Source organism: Manis javanica, chromosome 7 (assembly GCF_040802235.1).
Source record: "Manis javanica isolate MJ-LG chromosome 7, MJ_LKY, whole genome shotgun sequence".
Classification (NCBI taxonomy): Eukaryota; Metazoa; Chordata; class Mammalia; order Pholidota; family Manidae; genus Manis; species Manis javanica.
Genome location: NC_133162.1, coordinates 64,879,856 through 64,894,019, shown reverse-complemented (window position 1 = coordinate 64,894,019; position 14,164 = coordinate 64,879,856). Strand labels below are relative to the sequence as shown.

The window sequence follows — 14,164 nt, the reverse complement described above, 5'->3', positions numbered from 1 at the left end:
GTGCTTTCCATTAATGTAATGCCCTTTCCAAAAATGACATGTCAAATCCTACAAAAAATAGCTATTTATATTAGTCAATAAATGTTTTAGCAATGATCAACAAACTGATTTAGATAATTTCTCATGACAAACTCTGATTTAGATAATTTCTAGTAAGATAAGTAATGATTAGACTGAAATGGCAGGTCTTCTTTGGCAGAAACACAAGGATATAAACAATCCACTCAGAAAAACATCTAATTTATTATTTCATGATGAGGAAATAACTGATGCAATTTGGTGTGTCACTTATTGTACCAGACAGAGCTTTAAGTCAAAAATATGTTTGTGTAATGCTAGAATCCAAATATCAACCATGCAGTGTAAGCAGTGTCCTGGGAGACAGAGGGGCTTCCTTCTACCCACAGGAGCCACTCTTCTTGTGTATTGGCTAGGCTATGAAAGGGTATCTCGCCGTGACCCTGCTTACCCCAGAAAGACTCAGGTTACACGGGCCCACGCAAGAGACTGTATTATCTGAAAGAGAAAATGGCTGCCCCCAGAGAGAGGGAGCAGCAGCTAGTGGGTGAGGAAGCATGTTTTTAAGGAGTAGGGGTAGGGTGTGTTCTGCGTTGGTGATTGAATCTTTAGGGGTGGGTGACCATCTGGTCATTGGTGATTGGATCTTAAGGGGTGGGGGTCTTAGCAAGCCAGAATTTGCCTTCAATCCCATCTTTTTCTTTTCTTAATTGGGCCTCTGGGTTACTGGGCGTAGAATCTCATTCTCTAGCTACTTCTGCTGGAAGGGGGCACAGATTCTGGGGTTAGCGAGGCCATTGCTGTAGAGTTGGGAAAGGGCGGGCATCCTGAGATGATTTGTGATGTCATCTAGCTGGGTTCATTATTCTTCGTGAGAAGGAGTTGATAGCCCTGGAGGAGTAACTGGTTGACAGTATGGTTAGAAATTTTCAAAATTTGATTTTGAATGAAATTTGGAATAGGTTAATGAAGTAGGGAAGGAAAAAAAATAATAATAATAAAGGTAATAGGGGCTAGGAGGGGCAGGAGCCAATTGAAGGGGTAAGGGAACAGATTGTTAGGGGAGTTTTCTAGGAGTTTGGAGGCTTGTTCATGGAAGTGTTTTGTGCCATCCCAGCCGAGACAGGATTTGTTGGTGTAGAAGCAGCATTGTTCTTGGAGTAGGGCACATATGCTGCCTTATGCAGCAGTAAGGAGGTCCTGTTTTGGTTGCAGAGTAGATTACTGGAGGATTTCTAGTCTGTGGAGTTGAAGGTGTAAGTGGTCCCATTGGGATGGAGTAGAATCGTGAAGAATGCATTTTTGAGGTCAAGAAAGGAGAAGTAAGTAGAAGAGGTAGGGATAGTGGATAATAAAGTGTAGGAGTTAGGGACTACTGGATGGATTGGAATAACAGCTGCACTGATAATTCTTAAATCTTGAACTAGCCTATAAGAGCCATTAGGTCTTTGACAGCCAGGGTCAGGGTGCTGTAAGTGGAACTGGCTGGTCGTAGTAGCTGTTGGTATAAAAGTTCGTGGATAATTGGTTGCAGGCCCAGTAAACTCTTGAGGGGCAGCAGTCACTGAGGTTGAGAGGGAAAAGAGGTGGGGTCTTTAAGTTTGATAATTACTGGGGGTCAGGTGGCAATAGAGGGGGTGAGGGTATCCCAGACTACAGGGATGACCAGATGGGGTGGCAGAGGAAAAGGAGAGGGAGGTGGGTTTGCAGTAGGTTGGAGGGTGAGTAAAAGTGGGATTGAAGGCAAGTCGGGGTTGAGGCGCAGTTCGGGAGTGAAAATAATGGAAGCTCCAACCTTGTGTAATAGCTCTCTTCCCATAAGGGGGATGGGACACTGGGGAATCACCAAAAAGGAGTGAGAGAGGGCAATGCCTCTAAAGAGGCAGTGAAGCATGGGAGTTTGCAAAGGTTGATAAGGTGTGCCCTCTAGCCCGACTATAGAGGACTGTGAGAGGGAGATAGGTCCCCAAAACTCCTTCAGGACTGAGTAGGTGACCTCGGTGTCCAAAAGGAAAGAGATGGGCCTACCCACTACCACAATGGTTACCCTGGGCGCCTGTACAGTGATGGTAGTGGTCGGGTGGAGGAGTCCTGGGCCCCCACAATCATCGGTTGCCAGACCCAGAAGGTCTATGTGTGGAGTGTTAGAGCTGGATGGCCTGGCATCTCTAGGTGTGCGAGGACAGTCAACAGCCCAGTGTCTCTCCTGATGGCACTTAGGGCATGGACCGGAGGGCTTCCGGGGATTTGGGCAGGTGCTAGCCCAATGACCTGTTTGACCATATTTGAAGCATGGACCAGGAGGTCCTCCTGGCTGCTTCTTGGAAGTGAGGATACCTGAGCACCAGTGGTTGGGATAGGTTGAAAGGTCTTAGCCAGCATTTGATATTTTTGTTTACAAGCCTTTTCATCTCTTCCATTATATACTTTGAAGGCCACTGCCAGGACTTCTGCCTGAGGAGTTAAGGGTCCCTTCTCTAGATGTTTAAGTTTAGCCTTAATGTTGGGGAAACTCTGGGTGAAGAAATAGGTCATTAATAATTGTCTCCCATCTGAGGTCTCAGGGTCTAGGTTTGTATATTGTAAAAGAGCTTTGGTGAGGCGGTCTAGGAACATAGAGGGATTCTCATTTTTATCCTGAATAACCTCTTGGAGTTTTTCATAGTTAATGGCTTTATTGGCTGACTTCCTGAGACCCACCATGAGGTGGGTGATGAATTGATCTCGACTCCTGCCATATTATAGTCCCAATTAGGGTCTTGGTCAGGAACTGCCTCAGCACGAATTGGATAAACTGGAGTATTTTGGTGAACTTCATCAGCATGAGTTCTAGCCTGTTCCCACACTCGCCTATGCTTTTCAGGCAAAAGTGTGTTGGATAGGATCATGTGAATATCATGAATGGTAAGATCATATGACTGAGTTAGGTACTGGAACTCTTTTATGTAAGTAGCTGGGTTGGAGGTGAAAGAGCCTAATCTTTTCTCAATTTGAGATAGAGTGGAGTGAGAGAAAGGGACATGGACCAGAAGATGCCCTCTGTACTGGCTACTTCCCGTAGTGGGGCTAGAATCTGGGTTTGAGAGGGAGTAACTGGAGGGCTTGGCGCAGGACTAGGTGAGGGAAGAGGAACTGGTTGTGGAGGAGGAGGAGGTGCTGTGGCTCCTGCAATGGCACTGCGGGAATGGAGGGGCCAGATCCCATGGTGAGAATGAGACCGTTCACAAGTCGCTGAAGCATCCAGAGCAACTGAGGTCACGGAGAAGACCAGACACAGTTAGGGGGTTGTCACCACCTCTAACTGAGCGGTAGAGGTGAAAACAGTGAGAGGGCTCAGTACCTGGTACCATGAGTTTACGATTAGATAAAGGGAGACCGGGCCTCAGTGAATGAGGATTCTCACCATAGGGAGGCAGAGATGGGTCAACTATGGGGATCAACCGCGACTCCGAAAGTCGTGGTTGGGGGTGCCCCTGTCCTGGAGGAGCCCTTGGGGCTGCTGGATACTCAATGGTCACTTCCAGTTTCCAAAGGGACATTTAAGTTGACCATGAAGGGGAGACTTACCAAATTGAAGGCTGGCATTGGGCGAGAAGACAAGTGACCAGGGAAATGGACAGTGAGCCCGTGGAGGAGGATTGGGTAGTGAGGGTTCCCAAAGCAGCTCAGATTCCCGGAGGAAAAGCAAAGTCAATGGGAGAACCTCATCCGCGTCACGGCACCAATGAGAGGGTATCTCACTGTGACCCTCCTTACCCCAGAATGACTCAGGAGACATGGGCCCAAGCAAGAGATTATATTATTTGAAAGAGAAAATGGCTGTTCCCAGAGAAAAGGAGCAGCAGCTAGTGGGTGAGGAAGCGTGTTTTTAAGGAGTAGGGGTAGGGTGTGTAGGGTGTGTTCTGCGTTGGTGATTGGATCTTAAGGAATGGGCGACCACCTGGTTGTTGGTGATTGGAACTTAAGGGGTGGTTGACCATCTGGTCGTTGGTGATTGGATCTTAAGGGGTGGGGGTCTTAGCGTGCCAGAATTTCCCTTCAGGCTAGGCCACAGCAAGCACATTGCTGGCTGTTGCTCAGTATGCACTGGTGACGGAGGGAGACACATATGACAGGTAAGAATCCTGCCTCCAGAGTCAGACTGCTAGAATTTGTCTCCTAGACCTAGGTCTTCTTAACCTTGGACAAGGTACCTCGCCCTGAGCCTCATTTTCCTCATCTGTAAAATGGAAATAATTACAGTATCTACCTCATGGGTTATTGTGAGGATACATGAGTGAGACCATAGGTGAATAATTCAGTCCAGGGCCTTCACAGTAAGGTCTCAATCTGTTAGTTCTTCTTGTCATTCTTTCTTGCCTTCCAGCATGCCTGAGTTCAATGGAACAATAAGTTGGCATGTAGATGGACAATATTTCAGCTTCTGACCACAGATTCTCCAGACAGATTTCCATGAATAATGTAAGTCATATTAAAAAGGAACAGACAAAATAGAAATACCATTTGACCCAGGAATTCCACTTCTAGGAATTTACCCTAAGAATGCAGCACTCCAGTTTGAAAAAGACAGATGCACTCCTATGTTTATCGCTGCACTACTTACAATAGCCAAGATATGGAAGCAACCTAAATGTCCATCAGTAGATGAATGGATAAAGAAGATGTGGTACATATACACAATGGAATATTACTCAGCCACGAGAAAAAAACAAATCCTACCATTTGAAACAACATGGATGGAGCTAGAGGGTATTATGCTCAGTGAAATAAGCCAGGCGGAGAAAAACAAGTACCAAATGATTTCACTCATATGTAGAGTATAAGAACAAAAGAAAACTGAAGGAACAAAACAGCAGCAGAAGCACAGAACCCAAGAATGGACTATAGTTACCAAAGGGAAAGGGACTGGGGAGGATGGGTGGGAAGGGAGGGATAAGGGCAGGAAGAAAAGAAAGGGAGCATTACGATTAGCATGTATAGTATTGGGGGGCAAGGGGAGGGCTGTGCAACACAGAGAAGACAAGTAGTGATTTTACAGCATCTTACTATGTTGAAGGACAGTGACTGTGAACTTGGTGACAAGTAGTGATTTTACAGCATCTTACTATTTTGAAGGACAGTGACTGTGAATGGGGATGTGGGGGAGACTTGGTGAAGGGGGGAGCCTAGTAAACATAATGTCTTTCATGTAATTGTAGATTAATGATACCAAAAAAAAAAAGGAACAGAGATCTATAGAGAGATGGAGGGAGGGCAGGGACTCAGTATTTCAAAGGCCTCTCCTCCTATTCCCACCTCTTGGCTCCCTTCCCACCTTAGGTCCTTGAGGGAAATGAAAACAAAAGCACAAAAGTCAAGGCCAGGCAAATGCATGTGATAAGACTTGGTCCAAACCCTTGGGCAGAGTGTAGTAAGCTGGGCTGGCCCTTGTGGAAGATCTCTTTCACTTGGCTAAGGCGGGCATAGAGCCTAAGAGCAAAGGAACTCCCGAGGCCCTTTCCTCCCAAAGTCTGCATTCATGTTTCTCTGGCTCTGACTACTACAACTGTAAGGAAAAGGAAGATAGGAACTACCAACTGAGCACAGAAGCAATACATTCAAGGAGCATGTGTCGCTCACCTCTCACTCAGCTGGTCCAGGCTTTCTCAGGAGGCGTGTGAGCCCCAGGACTCCTGGCCTTGATCAGCCCATCAGAAGGAGAGAGGAAAAGTCAGAAGACAGCTTCAGGAGCAACCTCCTGTTAATAAAAAAAAGACAGAGGCCCACCATGGTGTCACTTCTGCTAGACTAAGTCACAAAATCCAGCACCTAATTTAACTATAGTTTCAACCTCCCCAGAAATGTAGTCAGTCAGGAATTTTCAGGTCAGCATTGATAAGATAATGTGACCTGTGTCCTCCGCATCCCCCAGAGGAAATCACCTAATAAAAACCCTTTTGTCCTCAGATGAAGGTGACCTCACCTGAAATAATCCTGTTTTTCTCTGTATGACTTCCTTGTCCTGCTTTTACAAACCTCTGCCCTTGGGAGCATCTCTTTACTTGCTGAAAGGGATGCTCCCCAGTTCATGAACTGCTCAATAAAGCCAATTAGATCTCCAAATTTACTTGCATTAATTTTATTCTTTAAATGACACCATACCTGGCTCAAATTTTTTTAACTCAATCAGTTCATTCCACATTTGTTCTACAGAGCACCTGTGTTGTGCTGGGCACTTGTATCAGATGCTGAAACTTCACCCACCCTAATTTGGAAGTCAGTTAGTTACAGCCTCAAAGAGAATGCAAGCTCTTGACCCAGACACCTCAAACCTGCCCTCTACTCTCTCTGAGCTTAACTACTTCCCTTCACATTAGTGGGTTTGCCCTTTACCTTGATCCATCCTGAGGGCGGGGTGTGAATGAAGGGAGGTTAAGCTTCTAGAGCTAGCAAACAGAGGGCATTAAGAGAGATCTTGTAGATTGTTTTCCCTGATTTCACTTCCATCAAAGTTGGGGTCAGAAAGCAGTGGTCCTGCTGACCTCAGTGGATTGCTCTCACAGACCCTCTTTAGAGTTCAATTCGAAGCACAAAAGCTTTGGTCCCTCTCTCCCAGTTCCAAATCATTACAAAACTCATGATTCTTTCACTAGACTGTTAAAAGGCCCAAACAGAAAATTAACATTTGACCTGGATTGGGGAAAAAGGGACTGGCACAAGATGTAAGAGGTTCAGGCAGGGGAGCAGAGGAATGGGTGCAATAGGTGAAGGGGATAAAGAGATACAAACTGAAAATTGTAAAATCAGTCATAGGAATGGAAGCAGAACATAGAAAATATAACCAATAATACTGAAGTATCTTGATATGGTAACGGAGTAATTATACTTACGATGGTGAGCATTTAGTGATGTATATAATTACCAAGTCACTCTGTTGTATACCTGAGACCAATACAATATGGTATATCAACTTTAATGCAAAAACAAAAAAAAGAGGTTCAGGTAGTTAAGCCTGAGTTTATTCACTCTGGAAAATGATTTGCCTGTGTTACATCACAATCAGGAAGATTTCAGGGGAGAATTAGCCAACAGCAATAATAATCCACTCATGTCACGAGCTAAGGTGAGGCCAAGTGCTAGAGACAATAAAAAGATGTCCCATCAGACACTTCCTTTCCAGCCTGATCCAGATCATAGGTTATGCCAACGCAGGTCCCAAACGGAGTTGGAGGCTCAGTGGAGAGAGGGCTCGGTATAGGTTTTTTAAATCATAGCAGGGCTGGATTTTTTAAACTGTTCCTTTAAATTCCCACTCACCTATGCCTGTGATCTTTAAGAACTAAATCAACTTATATTACTATGTTTATGCTTTTCCTTTGGAGTTTCAAAATTGAACTAATTCAATCAACTAGGGCCCTTTGTGTTTAAAAACCAAGTACAGAATTCAAGGCAAAAAAAAAAATTCTCTTAACTTCATGATATATTTTCTTGCTTGTTCTAGCAATCACATACTCTCTGGAGCTCACTCCTTTTTCCAGATAAGAATAACATGAGACTTGGAGAAGGTAACTCATTGCTTCCTATAAGTCCAGGGAGAGGAAATCCTGGGGCAAAACACCTCTAAAAACTGGAATCAGTCAAAGGGAGAGATAAAGTTTAAAACCTGCAGTCTGGGGCCTTCTCTCTTTCCTCCTCCAGCAGAAGCAAAACTGGCCCTCCCCCTCACCTCTCAGGTACAGAGAAGCCCTCCATTGCCCAGGTAATTACCCATTGATATAGAGATGAACTTCTCTCCACCCCTGAGGAATGATGCAAATGCACTAAAGCCATACTTCTTTCCACCTCTGAACACCTACTGATATGCAGATGTACTAAAGACAGGTGAGATATTCTGGAAATATTACAATTTTACCCACACTCCCTCTCAAGTCATACAGCTGATTAGCTGCAGAGGTCACACTAGACCCCAGGGCTAGAATTTTTTAACTTGTTCAATTCATTATGTCCTCAAACACAACACAACCTTCCTTATTGTCCATAGATTGGTGTTTTAAGCTATCTATAAACAAGCTGTGTCAGAACAGGAGCTGTGTCAGAACAGGAGCTGGGATTCCTTTAATTGGCTGAAAAAAATGTTACCAGTTTTCTGAATGTTTCAGTTTTGTGGCTTTTAAAAACCATCTCTTCAGTTGGTTTAGTTAGCAACTAGAAAGCAACAGATTATTTTTTTTGCCAGGTCCTACTTTATCAATAATGTGGTAATTATAATTGTTTTATGACTTCAGAGCCATCCCCTGATCACCATCTCTTCCAGTTCTGTATCAGGCATGTTGCTTACTTATACTGATTGTTGCTCCTATTTTTCTGTGATTGTAATAATCAAGCTAAAAAGCTTCTTTCTCAATTGCTGCCCTTCGTTCTTCGTGTAAGAATCAACTTATATCATGAGATTCTTCTTTTGAAACCTTATCCAATCTTCTGTTTGGAATTCCACACAGTAGTACAAGAACCAGTTTTGCCTAGAAGAAAAACTGGAGAAATCTCCAGCTTTTTCGTTGGAAGATGGGATAGGGTTCGTGTGGCATGCTGTGGTTTCATTTCTTGATTCTCTGATCAATGTTTCCAATGAAGATAGTTGTGAGGCATGGCAGAAACAGCTCTTGAGCCAGAAAGCAGAAAACATGGGCCCCAACGCTCCTAAACTACAAATTAGCTGAGGGAACATGGACATGTCAACCGAAAAAAGCCAGAGCCATAAAATAATTGGTTGAGTTTATTTGCAATCTGAGGGACTGCAATCCAGGAGATACAAATTTAGGTAGCAACCCAAATTCTGCTCCAAACTGCTGACAAAATTTAGTTTTAAAGGTAATCAGCAAGATGTTAATTCATTTACACAAGTTGTTTTGAATGTTTGTAATTGGAGCTGACAGATAAATTTGTACATTATTCAGTTCCTGATTGGTTGCTATGGCCAGAGCGACACTAGTGTCCATAAAAATCCATAACAAATGGTGGTCTCAGAAATGTGGTTTAGCAGCAAACTACGTATGGCATTTTTCTGAGATGGGAAGCTGCCAATGTGTGTAGACTCCATTTCCTTAAGGACCTCCCAGTCCATTTTAGCTGTTTCCCTTAGCGACACTGACTCTGTTTTTACTTTGGTTTGTCACATTTCACAGACACAATGATAGGTTATAGGTTACAGAAACTACAGAATTTAGAATTAGAGTGGATTTTAAGGACCTTGGTCCAATACCTTTGTTTCAAAGATGAAGAAACAGGTTCTGAGAAGTTCAGTAATTCTCCCCAAATTTGGAAGTAGCTACGAATATTGAAAATATATCATTGGATTTTTTTATCAAAATGACTCATTAACTCCACACTTTCACATATCTCTTCTGCTCAAAGAGTAATAAATAAAATATAAAAATGAAAATAAAGAAAAGAGATTTCTGGTGGATTAAAGATGGTGGCATGAGAGGTGAGACAGAGAACTCCTCCCAAAACCACACATAATAAGAAAATATAGTTAATACAACAAATCTTAAAAGAGCAACAAGAAAGAAGGCTGTGCCAGACTGCATACACCTGGAAAACAGAGCAGACCTCCCGAAACAGAGTAACGTACCAAAGCCTTGATCAGGTGGGACCCAAGTCCTTCTCCCACCCCAGCTCACTGGCAGGAGGAAGAGAAACAGAGCAGGGAGGTGTTGGAAGCCTAGGACTGTGCAACACCGCCCTGGAGATCTGCTTTGGGAGCACAAACCTATATTGCATGGTGCTCTGGAGATTAGTGCTGTTGGAAAGCTAAGAGAGGCAGAATACATGGAGAGAATGAGATTCCAGCCATTTGTGGAGGACAGAGATCCACATATGGCTGCTATGGGAAAAAGGAAAGGTGGGAGGTCAGAGAGGCTTCCTAAGCAGCGATGTGACTGCTAAAGGGGAGGGAATTGCATGGAGCTTGCTGCTCCAGAGAAGGGATAGGTGCACAAGGTTGTCTGGGCATACTCTGCCCAGCAGGTTGGAAACTCTCAGGACCTTCAGGCAATCTGACCCCTGGCTGGCTACTCACCTCTGAGGCTCCCCACTGTGAATACGCAGCCTGTTGCACCTTCCTCCTGGCCTGCTGGCACCAGCTCACAAAGGCAGTCCCTGCCCTGGCATCAGACTAGATAGAGGAAGGCCTAGCCTATGGCAGCTACAGACGCAAAGCACAGAGGCTTACACCTGTGTGCTTGGTGCACTGGTTTTGACAGTGTAGACAGGCAATGCAGCCAGGAAGCAGGAAACAGCTCTTTTCTTCCCCCGGCACCAGCGCTGCTACCCTGTGACCCCCACATTACTCCAGGGTCTGAGCACCTCCAGAAACAAGAGCTTCTGGGCACTACAGGACACCACATAGAAATCTGAAACATTAAGGGACCTAGTTCAAACAAAAATCTCACAAACACCAGAAAAAGGGCCAGGTGAAACTGAACTCACCAATCTTCCTCTAAGAGAGTTCAAAATAAAAATCATAAACATGTTCATGGAGGTACCGAAAAATATTCAAGAACTCAGGGATGAATTTAGGAAAGATATTCAATCATTAAAAAATTCCATATGCAAAATGAAACATAAAATGGAGGGATTTAAAAGCAGATTAGATGCAGAAGAAGAGACTGTAAATGGAATAGAAAGAAGAGAAGAGGAATGCAAAGAAGCTGAGGCACACAGAGATAAAAGGATCTCTAGGAATGAAAGAATATTGAGAGAAGTGTGTGACCAATCCAAACAGAACAATATTCACATTATAGGAGTATCAGAAGAAGAAAAGAGAGAAAAAGGGATAGGAAGTGCCTTTGTGGAAGTGATTGCTGAAAACTTCTCCAATCTGGGGAAGAAGACAGTCTCTCAGGTCATGGAGATGCACAGATCACCCAATGTAAGGGACCCAAGGAAGACAACATCAAGACATATAATAATTAAAATTGCAAAGATCAAGGATATAGACGGACTTTTAAAAGCAGCTAGAGAGAGAGAAAAAAAAGATCACATACAAAGGAAAACCCATCAGGCTATCATCAGATTTCTCAACAGAAACCTTACAGGCCAGAAGGGGGTGGCATGGTATATTTAATGAGATGAAACAGAAGGGCCTTGAACCAAGAATACTCTACCTGGTAATATTATCATTTAAATTTGAAGGAGGGATTAAATAATTTTGAGATAGGCAAAAGCTTAGAGAATTTACCTCTCACAAACCACCTCAACACTGTATTTTGGAGGGACTGCTATAGATGGAAGTGTTCCTAAGGCTAAATAGCTGTCACCAGTGGGAAATAAAACCACAGTAAAGAAAGTACAACAATTAATTACTAAGCAGATGCAAATTCAAATCAACTACCCTCAAAGTCAATCAAGGGATACACAAAGAGTACAGAATATGATACCTAATATAGAAAAGAATGAAGACGAAAAAGGAGGGAAAATCAAGAACCTTTAGGTTGTGTTTGTAATAGCAGACTAAGTGAGATAAATCAGACTGTTAGACAGTAAGCGAATTACCCTGGAACTTTTGGTAACCATGAATCTAAAGCCTGCAATGGCAGTAAGTACATACCTACTGATAATCACCCAAAATGTAAATGGTCTCAATGCACCAATCAAAAGACACAGAGTTACTGAATGGATAAAAAAACAAGACCCATCTATATGTTGCCTACAAGAGACATACTTCAAACCCAAGGACATTCACAGACTGAAAGTAAAGGGATGGAAAAAAGATATTTCATGCAACTAATAAGAAGAAAAAAGGAGGTGTTGCAGTACTTGTATCAGACAAAATAGACTTCAAAACTAAGAAAGTAACAAGAGACAAAGAAGGACATTACATAATGATATACGGGGCAGTCCAACAAGAGGATATAACTATTATAAATATCTATCCACCCAATACAGGATCACCTACATACGTGAAACAAATACTAATAGAATTAAAGGGGGAAATAGAATGCAATGCATTCATTTTAGGAAAATTCAATTCACCACTCACTCCAAAGCAAAGAACAACCAGACAGAAAATAAATAAAAAGACAGAGGCACTGAACAACATTTTTGAACAGATGGACCTAACAGACATCTATAGAACACTCCATCCAAAAGCAACACAATACACATTCTTCTCAAGTGCACATGGGACCTTTTCAAAAATAGATCATCTACTAGGCCACAAAAAGTACCTTAGTAAATTATAAAGATTGGAATTGTACCAACCAGCTTCTCAGATAACAAAGGTATGAAACTAGAAATAAATTGTGCAAAGAAAATGAGAAAGCCCACAAACACATGGAGGCTGAAAAAGATGCTCCTAAATATTCAATGGATCAATGACCAAATAAAAAAGAGATCAAGCAATATATGGAGACAAATAACAACAATAATTCAACACTGAAAATCTGTGGGACACAGCAAAGGCCGTGCTAAGAGGGAAGCATATTGCAATAAAGGCCTACCTCAGGAAAGAACAACCCCATATGAACAGTCTAAACTCACAATTAATGAAACTAGAAAAAGAACAAATGAGGCCCAAAGTCAGCAGAAGGAGGGACATAATAAAGATTAGAGCATAAATAAATACAATCAAGAAGAATAAAATAGAGATAATGAATGAAAGCAGGAGCTGGTTTTTCAAGAAAATAAACAAAATAGATAAACACCTGGACAGACTTAACAAGAAAAAAAGAGAGCCTAGACACATAAACAGAATCAGAAATGAGAAAGGAAAAATCACTATGGACACCACAGAAATACAAAGAATTATGAGAGAATACTATGAAAAATTATATAGCAAAAAACTGGACAACCTAAAAGAAATGGACAACTTTCTAGAAAAATACAACCTTCCAAGGCTGATACAGGAAGAAACAGAAAATATGAATAGATTTACCAGCAAGGAAATTGTACTGGTAAACAAAAAGATACCAAGAACAAAATCCCTGGACAAGATGGTTGCACTTAAATTTTTTCAAAGCATCACTCTTTTTTTGTGGTGTATTTGCCTGATTTTGGTATTAGAGTGATGTCGGCTTCATTGAATGAGTTTGGGAGTATTCCCTCCTCCTCTATTTTTTGGAAAACTTTAAGGAGAATGGATATTATGTCTGTTCTAAATGTCTGATAAAATTCAGCAGTGAATCCATCTGATTTGGGGCTTTTGTTCTTGGGTAGTTTTTTGATTACCAATTTAATTTCGTTGCTGGTAATTGGTCTGTTTAGATTTTCTGTTTCTTCCTTGGTCAGTCTTGAAAGGCTGTATTTTTCCAGAAAGTTGTCTGTGTTTTCTAGGTTATCCAGTTTGTTAGTATATAGATTTTCATAGTATTCTCTAATAATTCTTTGTACTTCTGTGGTGTCCGTCATGATTTTTCCTTTCTTATTTCTGTTTCTGTTAGGTGTGTAGACTCTCTGGAAATTATTTTTAAGTAGTTACTTAAGTTTTTAAAAAAACTAATAAAATTAAAAACAAAACAAACATTGAGATTAGATAAACTCTAGACTTTATAACAGTAGCGAGGAAATTACTCAGAAAGCAGCATGGAGACACAAACGGTTTAAAAAAAAACAGAAAGGATGTGCAGATGTTTGGAGAATCAATTTGCAGGTGAAGAGTCTTAAAGAAAGGATCCAACATACATCTAATAGGAGGAGAAAGGAGGAAATGGCACAGAAATATTTAAAGAAAAAAAACAGAACCTGAGAAAGACATGGGCTTTCAGATGTACCCTTTTTTAGTAAACAAAGATAACTCTACACTCACATTTCAGAATATCAAGGTTAAAGAGATCACTAAAGGCTACCACAGCCAATAAAGAAAAGGCAGGCAATCTATTAGAAAAAAGGGCTAAAGTCTTAAACAGGCACTTCAAAACAAAAAGTGTTATGTAATGACCATTTGAAAAGGTGCTCAATTTCATCATTCACCAAAAAATTCAAATTCAATCCACAATGAGATAACTCAACACACCATAAAAATGGTTAGAATAAAAAAGGTGAATAATACTAAATGCTGGTAGAATGTCAGCCAAATAGCACTTTCACGTACTGTTGTTTGGAATGTAAACAGGTGCCACTTCTTTGGAGAAATGTTTAGCAGTAACTACCCAAACTGCACACATACATA

At 41.8% G+C, this 14,164-nt stretch overlaps 1 protein-coding gene across 11 annotated transcripts in view; it reads right to left on the bottom strand.

The window, feature by feature from the left end:
* MINPP1 (multiple inositol-polyphosphate phosphatase 1) overlaps positions 1–14,164 on the bottom strand; it is a 164,459-nt gene that overhangs the window by 101,528 nt on the left and 48,767 nt on the right. For 7 of the 11 annotated variants that reach the window (XR_012133244.1, XR_012133243.1, XR_005057030.2 and 4 more), the window contains one exon: positions 5,638–5,755. The exons of 3 other annotated variants lie outside the window; for them this stretch is intronic. The gene's annotated coding sequence lies outside the window, so the exon portion shown is untranslated. Of the gene's footprint in view, positions 1–5,637; positions 5,756–14,164 lie in introns of those variants that run through there. One more of the 11 variants, XR_012133241.1, reaches the window with a different exon arrangement.